The sequence below is a fragment of the Catharus ustulatus genome, chromosome Z (assembly GCF_009819885.2).
Source record: "Catharus ustulatus isolate bCatUst1 chromosome Z, bCatUst1.pri.v2, whole genome shotgun sequence".
Classification (NCBI taxonomy): domain Eukaryota; kingdom Metazoa; phylum Chordata; class Aves; order Passeriformes; family Turdidae; genus Catharus; species Catharus ustulatus.
Genome location: NC_046262.2, coordinates 10,047,504 through 10,057,655, shown reverse-complemented (window position 1 = coordinate 10,057,655; position 10,152 = coordinate 10,047,504).

Genomic DNA, 10,152 nt, shown 5'->3' with positions numbered 1-10,152 from the left:
ACCACCTCCACGTGAAGCAGGTAGCACTAACTCATTGTTTGCAAAATGCTACTGGAAGATGACTTACATGTGTCTGATCTGGTGCCCGTCCAAGCCAGAATGGGCCAGCCAGTTTTCTGCTAAGAGCAGTAACATTTGGTTGAGGATGGGGTTGAATAGCAGAGACACTCCTCCATATATCTGGAATGTAAGAGAGTTAATATTGACTGCATGCTCTTTAATCAATGAGTATTTGTAATGAACCTTTGTTGACATAATTGTTCTGGTCTTAGGCTAAGATCAGTTTTAGATTAGTTGCAGGTTATTTGGTGAGCTGAATTTTCTATGAAAGCAGACAGCAGAGCCCCTGCAGGTGGCTCCTTGTAAGGTCATTCCCAATTCAACCCCGTGGTAGTCACCAAAAAGATTTCTAGCTTTCTAAAAAGGTTTTAAGAGACAGAAAGATTCACTAGATGCTTTGTTAAGTGGGTTTTAGCACCTGGAAGTTGACAACACCCTCATAAAAGCCAGTCTTTGCAACTGCTATCTAGAGGTAGGAGTTAGTAAAGTAAATATTGGTGTTGATCACTGTTTATGAGGCTGGTATTTGCTGAAGAGCTCTCTTCCATGTGTGTAGGTGTCTGTGCAAACGCCAGGCATAGTGTTAGCACAGCTGCACCACTACTGCTGGGTTTTTGCAGAGGTCCTCCCTTGGACGGTGACTGCGGCTGTTTTCTCTCTTGCTATCTTTGCTGAGAATGTGAATGTGCTCCATTTCTGAAATTCTTCATTGCTTGCTGCTCTGCCAGATCTTTTTCAGGTTCTGGCTCCCTTGTTTTTCTGGTTCCCTTGTTTCCTGCACCTCCCCCGCATTTTGTCATAATTTTTGTGTATAGTCAATGCAGCAGGCGTGGGGTTGAAAAAAAAAAGGGAAATCCCATTTGTGAGACAGTTGCTGCTTTGCTGGCATGCCACTGCCTTGCAGCTGAGGCAGCAACCTGGTAACCCCCACAGGACTTATTATTGGTGACTTGCTGTGAATCAGTGAAGTCTAACCAGAGAATTAGAGAATCCAAGCAAGCTCTTCTGCACACCGCCATGGTGATCTGGGATTCCCAGTGTAGCACAGAGCCAGTGCCTCAGTGCTGCAGTGTCTCCCCTGTACCTTTCCAATGCTCTCCAGATGAGACAGGTGCTATTTTGCATGGGCAAGGGATTTTCAGACTATTGTGAACAATGATTTCTTTGAGCTGGGTTTTTGAAGTGCCTCTTTTGAACAACCTCTATTTGGATAAAGAATTCCTTAGTGCCCCTAAATCCCACAAAACAGACATAAAGTGGAAAAAGGTTTTAAATGGAGCACCTCTCCCATGAGGAAAGGCTGAGAGAGATGGGATTGTTCAGTCTAGAGCAGAGAAGGCTTAGGAGTGACCTAACTTTGACCTTTCAGTAGCAGAAGGGAGCTGACAAGAACAACAGAGAGGGACTTTTTGTAAGGGCATGTAGTGACAGGACAAGGGAGAATGGCTTCAAAGTGGAAGAGTGTGGGTTTAGATGAGATATCTGGAAGGAATTCTTTACTGTGAGGCTGGTGAGGCACTGGAACAGGCTGCCAGAGAAGCTGTGGATGCCCCATCCCTGGAAGCGTCCAAGACCAGGTTGAATGGGTTTCTGGGCAGCCTGGTCTGATGGGAGGTGATCCTGTCTATGGCAGAGGGGTTGGAACAAGATCTTTAAGGTCCCTTCCAACCAAAGCCCCTCTATGATTCTGTGATTCTCTGAACTTAGAGCAAAAAATAAAAAGATTTAATACAATTTAGTGCAGAGACTGAACCAAAATGGAATATAGCATTTTTTGTGAAACATTCTCCCGTGAAATTATTAGGGCTTTAAAGTGTTTTGGTGTTTCATTCACTCTGAAGATTAGAACTATACATTTGAAAAAAAGATAGATGGTATGTTCAATGTAATAAATATAAGATTTCCTCTACCATTCAAATTGCCAGTGATTTATGTGAATAAGCCATTAGGTATGTTTGGTACATCCTGGGGCCATGTCTTGGCTATAGTGAAGGAAAAAAAAGAGGAGAATATTATTTAGGTTTCACTTCAAAATGTCTGTTTAGGAAAAAAATGTGCAAAAGTATGAGACTTTATTGTGAATAAATCATCACAGTCCAGACCTCAGGAACTGGCAGAACTGTAGGAGCAGCTTGTTCTTCTACCCCAAACACGCACACACACACTCACACACACACACACAGAACCACTATTCATTTTAGTGGGTTGTGGTGAATTCTGGCAGCCTCCAGTCACCAGAATATTGGTGGGGGAGGCTGGGCCATTTCCATTTCAGGATCTGCATGCTGCATTGTGGCAGTGTGAAACCTCTACACGAGAGGTCCCTTTGTGGGCTGTGCTGGCAGAGAAGAGGCATGGGCTGAAACTGTCTTGGTGAAAGCTGTCAGGCTGGCAGCCAACTGTGAAGGCAGAGGGACCACTTGACTCATCACTAGTCTGACAACAGATTTAGTTATGAGAGTGCTGACAACATCCTATGTTGTGAAGTGGTTTCACTTTAAAACTGATAACACTGAAATGAGCTCATTTCCTATTTTATTTTTCGTTTGCAGACACACACAGTGGAGAAGGGGCTAACTTTTGCTGCCTTTTCTGAACAGGAGACAAGAACCTCCCAGGAGATGGAAAGTCCCCCACAGCTGCTCTGCTGACAAGCCCCAGGAGCCTTAGGCACAAAGGGCTGCAAGAAAAAAATGTGTTGGTGGCCATGACCTTGCACAGAAATGGAAGAAAGCTTGTCCCTTCCTGTCAAAAAGGCATTCCCTTTGGGCTCCCAGTGCTTTCTCTGTGGGCGAGAGCAGCCCCCAGAGGAGGGGGGAAATGCTGGAAATGGTTGGACAGGGTGGTCAGGTGCAGAGAGGAGTGCTGTCCTCCCTGAGTTCATGTTACCATGCTGACCTAGCCATTGGATCCATCCACATCTTGGCTTCAGGAGAGCCCTGCCATGGGGAGCATCTTCGTGGAGCACCATCAGCTACAGATCTTAATATCCCCCCTTTGCTAAGTGAACCCCACATTTGAGATTCTGCTTGAACTTTTTTTTTTTCCAGGTGACATCAGGGAATGCAAAACCAGCATAGAGCTGATTTTTGTTATCCACATTATCTCTGGATATGGGACTTCTGCCATGCATCCATAACCTTGTGTGGGGAGGTGTATGTCCCCACAGCATACACATTTTCAGCTGTGGTTGTGCTGCTGGGGGGTGCTGGGTACTGGTGTGAGAGGGAAAGCTGTGAGAGTGACCTTTGGCATTAAGAATGCAAACAAAAAAGTGAGAAATAACAAGTCTCCCTGCAAGGGTAAGGACACCGCGTTCTTCCTCACCAGAGACCTCTCTGCAGATGCACCGGCTGACTCCAAAGAGAATAAAGGAGAAGTAAATAGGGGAAACAGAAAAAAGAGGGTTGCACTTCACAACAGAATATTTTCTGTACTTCACAACCTGTTTCTATTCTCTGGACCCCTATGTTCTATGGGAAAAACCTATGTCAGCTGCTCCATGCCTCCCTCATGGGTGTGGGAGTGTGTGTGCCCTGTGCCCCTCAGCAGGGCTGTCACCATTCCTGTCTGTTCCACAGGTGCAGGAGAGGAGTGTGGGTGCCCAGAGGGAGAAAACAGAAGGGGGACTGTCTGACCAAGAGTGGGGGTTGTGTCCCACAGGCACAGGTGCAGAAGCTGACTTCACGTGACACCATCTTGGGTTGCATCATGTTTTGTGGTCATGATGCCATCCTCCCTGCCTGTTTCATCATCTTGTGGTGGGCTATGGTGTGCAGCTGGGGAAAAGTGCACACAGGCTGTGAATCTGGAAGGAGCTTTTGATCTGCAAAGGCACAGGAAGTCTTGCAGGAAGGGTGTGCTTTTGCTTTGTTGTTTCTCTTTTGCTTGGTGTCTTAAGGTTTTTTGCTTAGTTTTTTTTGTTTGTTTTTTGGGGTTTTGTTTGTTTGTTTGTTTCTTTGTTCTGTGTGCTGTTTTGGTTTTAATGTAAGGCAATTTAATTTTCAGGTGTTTTCAGGTGTTTTCAGGTGTCCAGCAGGGGAGAGGCTTCTGTGACCAGGCTGAACCTGTGGTTATTGCAGAGCATGGTGGTGGAAGGGAGAGGTGGGGGGAATTCTGTGCTGAGGAGGAGACAGAGGACCTTGGGGAAGGGGTGAGAGGTGGAGAAACCTACCTGAACCTACCTGGAGAAACCCAGGGTGTGGGACCAGTTGGCCTCAGGACTGCAATGTAATCATTGCATCCTGCATGTTCCTGCTGCCCAGCAGAGGCCACATAAGCAGAAATCACAGTATATCTAGCAATGGTGGCATCTGTGTCACCAGGAGTTCACAACCTCACAGAACTGCAGATCTGGCCAATGAAACTGGCAGTGATAACATCAAGTCTGAAAACCCAGAAGGCTCAGACGATAAATACCCACAAAAGTTTGGATGCTCAAACAAATTATATAACCCGAACTTTCAGTTTTGGCTCAGGGCTGAACCACTATGAAAACCACCTTTCTTGTGGTATCTCAATGATTGTCAAAAGTTGGAAAATGACATCATCCATCAAAACAAGTAAAATACCTTGTCAGGCATTTAAAGCCTCAGTTAAAACTGTCTTTGTATTGTACAGACTCACAAGGGCCATCAGTCAATGATCCATTACAGTTCTGAGTAGCACAGAGAATCTCTAGAATCCTTCTTTGTGAATTTATCCCCCAAATGATGAAGTGTGTACAATAAGCAATTCGCTGAATCAAGTATTGTCATCTCTGATAACCATTGCATCTATCTATGATATTCTTTACAGAAAGAAAACTGCCTGTTTCAACTTTCTTCCTGTCTCCACTTTTTTCTTCCTTCATTTTTTTTTCTTTTTTTTTTACTGTTTTTTTTTATTTGTAATGTGTTTTGATCAGCAGTTCTGGGTTTTGATAAGAAGTTTGTCTCTTCCTTCTGAATGATGTCCTAACAACCAACCACATGCAAAAATTAAAGAAAAAAAATAATTTAAGCACATTTGGTAAGCAGTAACCATACTGATCTTCAAATTTTTTTTGTTGTAATTTTTGGTCTAGTTATCCTAGGTTGTAAGATATTTGAGGTGAGGGTTATTGATTCTAAATTACACCAAATTATTATTATTATTATTATTATTATTATTATTATTATTATTATTATTATTATTATTAACTTCATTAATGTGTGAAAAATTACACTACTAATTTACAGATAATTTATAACATAATGGTTGGAAATGTGAGGTATACATGTAGTTGGAGCAATCACTGAAATTATACCTGTCATCTGATGCTTACAAAAGCTTAAAGGAAGACCCAATTTTTTCACAGATGCATAAGCAAAGTGACCTGCAAGCTGAAAACCTCTAAGGCACAGCTTCCCCGCTAAAACCACAGCAACAATATTGCTTCTCTTTCCTTAGTACAGGTTCATTACTAGAGACAGATTGCAAACATCCTTAACTGTGATTTCCTATACTCAATATAATGTGACCCTACCTGGAGTGCTGCATCCAGTTTTGGGACCCCCACTGTAATAAGGACATGGACCTGTTGGAACAAGTCTGGAGGAGGTCAGGAAGTCGACCCTGTGAAAACAGGTTGAGAGAGTAGGAGTTCTTCATCATGTAGTGATAAGATAAAGGATCATCGCTTTAAACTGAAAGAAAGTAGATTAGAGTAGACATTAGGAAGAAATTCTTTGTGTGAGGGTGGTGAGGCACTGGCACAGATTGCTCAGAGAAGCTGTGGATGCCCCATCCCTGACAGTGTTCAAAGCCAGGTTGGATGGGACTCTGAGTAACCTGATGAAAGGTGTCCCTACCAATGGCAGGGGGTTTGGAATAAGATGGGCTTAAAGTCCCTTCCAACCCAAACCATGCTATGATTCTATGATTTCTTTTTTCAATTATTTTTTATATCCTCTCAACAGAATAAATTCAACAGATTGTAAACCTAGTGCATGGGGAAAATGCAGTCTGAGAAATGTAGACACTAGCAGCCAGGAAATGAAGCCTGTCCAGTGACCTCCTGTGATACCAAGACCTTGGTGGTTGCAGACTTCTCCCAGGAGCAGAACGTGGTGTTCTGTCTGTAGAGCAAGAGAAAGGGCAGGTTTCATAAAAGCAGAACATCTAAGCATTGCAGCTGTGGTACAAAAATATATTTTCTACCTGCTATTTTCTTTTTGTATACTTAACTCTCCTCCACAGTCTCAAGGGTTTGGTGCTAAGGCATGCTTCAGAGCAGAGTTTTTTGGAGGGAGTGCTCAAGGCAGACACTTCTGCACTGAGGCAGGGCTGCTGAAGTGCTGTGTGCTCAACCATGAAGACAGAGACTTTCTCATGCCCTTCTCTTAATAGCTGAGGTCATTCCAGCTGGATGCATCTGGCTGTTCTTCCATCCCCACCAACAACCCGTGTATGGTCGCACAGTGGCAAGGCTTCCAGCACAGAACCTTCACAACATCCTCACAGGCAAACTCAGGCAGTGTGGACTGGATGACTGGGCAGTGACACAGACAGAGAACTGGCTGAGTGGCAGATCCCACAGGGCCATGATTGGTGGCACAGGTTCTAGTTGGAGGTCTGTCACTTATGGTGTCACCCAAGGTTCAGTACTGGGCCCAGGACTGATTACCTTATTCCTCAGCAACTTGGAGAAAGGGGCAGAGGCCTCCTCAGGATGTTCACTGATGACACAAAGCTGGGAGGAGTGGCTGATACCCCAGAGGGCTCTGCAGCCCTTCAGAGGGACCTCGACAATCTGGAGAGAGGGGCAGAGAATTGTCTGAAGTTCAGCAAAGGCAAGAGCAGTGCCCTGCACCTGGGGAGGAACAACCCCTGGCACCGGCACAGGCTGGGGCCGACCTGCTGGAGAGCAGGAGGACAAGAGCTGGGGGCCCTGGTGGGCAACAAGCTGCCCATGAGCCAGCAGTGCCCTTGTGGCCAGGAGGGCCAGTGGTGTCCTGGGCTGCATTGGGAAGGGCTTTGGCAGCAGGTCAAGGGAGGAGATCCTGCCCCTCTGCTCAGCCCTGTGAGGCCACATCTGGAGTGCTGTGCCCGGTTCTGGGCTCCTCAGTAAAACAAAAACTTGGAGCTCCTGGAGCGGGTCAAATGGAGGATGACCAAGGTGATGAAGGGACTGGAATATCTCTCTTATAAGGAACAGCTGAGGGGGCTGGGCTTGTGAAACCTTGATAAAAGATGGGACCAAGAGGGGACTCATCAGTGTCTGTCAGTGCCTGCAGAGAGGGGTCAGAGGAGGGATCTGGCTCTGCTCGGTGGTGCTGAACAATAGGACAAGAGACAATGGGCAGGGACAGATGCATGGAAAGCTCCACCTGAACATGAAGAAGAACCACTGTGGGGGTTACTGCACATTGGAACAGATGCACAGAGAGGTTGTGGAGTCTCCCTCTTAAGAGCCCTCTGGATGCAATCCTTGTCAGTGGGCTCTGGAACGACCCTGTTGAGCAGGGAAGTTGGACCACATGGGCCTCTGTGGTCCATTCCAACCTGACCCAATCTGTGACTCTGTGAAATGTCTTGGAAGAAAATTTTCAGTGTGAGTCAAGGACTATTTGACAATAATGTTACTGGAATGGAAGGTCAAAGTCACTGTGTTTTCTGGGATAGCTGGGTCAGTGCATTTTCCTGTGGTTTCAAAGTATTTAAGGGCATGAGAAAGAATCAGCACAGCACACTTAGCATTGCCAAGCAGGGGCAGCACAAACACATGCCTGTAATGATGGCTATGGCACACCTGAGAAAGATGTTTGGACCACTGAAAATAAAATGAGCAAGAAGTAATGTTTTTCTGCTTTTATTCTACCAGTTTCTGGCAATCTAGAAAAATAAGGGCTCCTTTATTCAGACAACACATTTAAGAGCTACCTAGTAAATAAATATAATTCTATTGAATACTACAAGAGGAAGTTTTCTTTGCACTTTCGACTTGGACACTACTGTTTGGCAGTGTGGCTAAATTCTGCACAGGAGTTACCTGGTTACCCTAGCTCTGATTTATCACCTAATTGTTCTTCTCTAGCTCTGCCAGCATTACTCATTTCTAATTTGCATAATTTGCAAAACATGTAAGCTGTAGTAAACTTTCAGAAATCCAGGAATGATAAGACATGTTTACAAAAATAAACCTAGGCCAAGCCTGCCCAGTCTCTGAGGATGTTTTCTTAGTCTGTTTAATTTCTGTCCATTGGCATGGAAAATCAGCTGATGGGAGGGCCTCTTTAAGAACAAAACTGAGAAAAACTTTTTTGCAAAGGAGGAAAACAGTCATCAAAACTTGTCTATGTAATTATGGACTATACCGATCTTGTATTTACTGAAACAGAGGAAATGGAACAACTTTAAACTACATGTTTAAAATAGTCTTCAGCCAATTCACAACACAATTAAAATCTATCTTCATTTCTCTCTACTTTGGCCTTAATTAATGTTTCCACAGCTCAGTAATTTTTGGTAGAGAGAAAAGGGTAAGAGACCTCTCCACAATCCCTTTTTATAGTGTTTCTCTGATTGTTTAGCACTGAATTATCAGGAATTCTTTTATGTGTAGACTAGATGAAGACAATGTTAGTGATGGGGAAAAGGGATTCTCTTAAAACAATAAAATTTAGAAGTTTTAAAGGGATGATAATCTTTACAGTTGATGAAGCATACATATAAACAGGACTGTGGGGAAAACTGCACTCAATTTAGACCATTAAATTGTGTTCTCAGAGAGTCTTAAAATGTAAAACCTGGGGTGGGAAAAGGAAAAGAAGAAAAGGCCTTGAAGGACTCCTTATGGGAATCATTCTGTTTGCGTCTCTCCCTCCTACAGAGACCAGAGGAGCAGCCACTTCTTCTTGTGTGGGGTCAGAAGCTCTGCCCATTACTAAATCTGTAGATAGTGTGCTGGGAGGTCAGTCTTGTTTAATGTTGATACTTTCTATTCTCCATTGTGTCATGGAGCTTTAGCCTAACCACAGCCTTCCAGCGGAAATCCCCAACAGGTAATATTTTCTCTTTCCTTTATTCCTTTGGCATTTATTTTACAAAACATAGATGGGAGTTGTTTTTTTTTTTTTTTTCTCAAGCCATTGGTGCAGAAGACAAAAATTGAAGGAGAGACCACCCCAGGGAAGGACATAATCATCAGACAAATAATTGTACCTCTTCCCTAAGTTCTTGTCTCTGGCCCACAGAGCTGGGAACTGAGCCAGGCTCATGGCATTGTGACAAGCATGCATGAGCAGGGGATGGGAATATCCTCTTCTCCTTTGTTGCCTCAGTGTAACAAACCCAATTACCCTGTTTAACACTGGCATCAGTTGATTGCTATCCTTTCTCCCAACACTGGCCTCTGGACTCCAAATCAGTCCTGTGTATCCTCAAAGAGCTGCTCCAGTGGGTCGCCTGCATGACCACAGGAGCTTGGCCCTCTTCCAACACCTCATCCTCCTCTGCTGCTGGCTTGCAGATCCCTCGGATCCCCACCCAGATTTCTGGGGTAGCAGGCATTGGAGTGAAGGTGGGCTGAGAGGTCCCACACATCTGTGTGTGTGTCTGTGTGTGCCTGGAGGGGTGATAAACACTGTTGTTTGCTCAGAGAAGTGGATTCCCCTCCACAGTGGCTTTTGCCGCCTGCCACAGACTACAGAAACAATCACAGGAAATCTCAGTGGTGTCTCACTCTCCATGTTGCAGTTTCATGGCTCCCAACCAAAACACTTCACTACACAGCCAGTTTGATTTATTGTGTTCTTCTTTCTTTTCCTCCTTCTTTCTCGCTTCCTTACTTTTTTTCTTTATTTTTTTCCCCCTTTTCTCTTTGTTTCCTTCTTTTGGGAGACAACATATTTGTATACACCCTTTTAAAACCTCACCATTTTGCATTGTAGGACTACTCAGGTAACTGCAAAAAAGTGTTTGTACTGTGCCCCAGGATGGGGGAGCTGCAGATGACAGCTTTTGGCAAAATTTCATCTATTTGCTCACTGAAGAGGCCTGAAAAGCCTGATATTCAGGTTTACTCAAAGAGGACCTGAAATGACTCATGGTCCATATTTGACCCCATGTTTG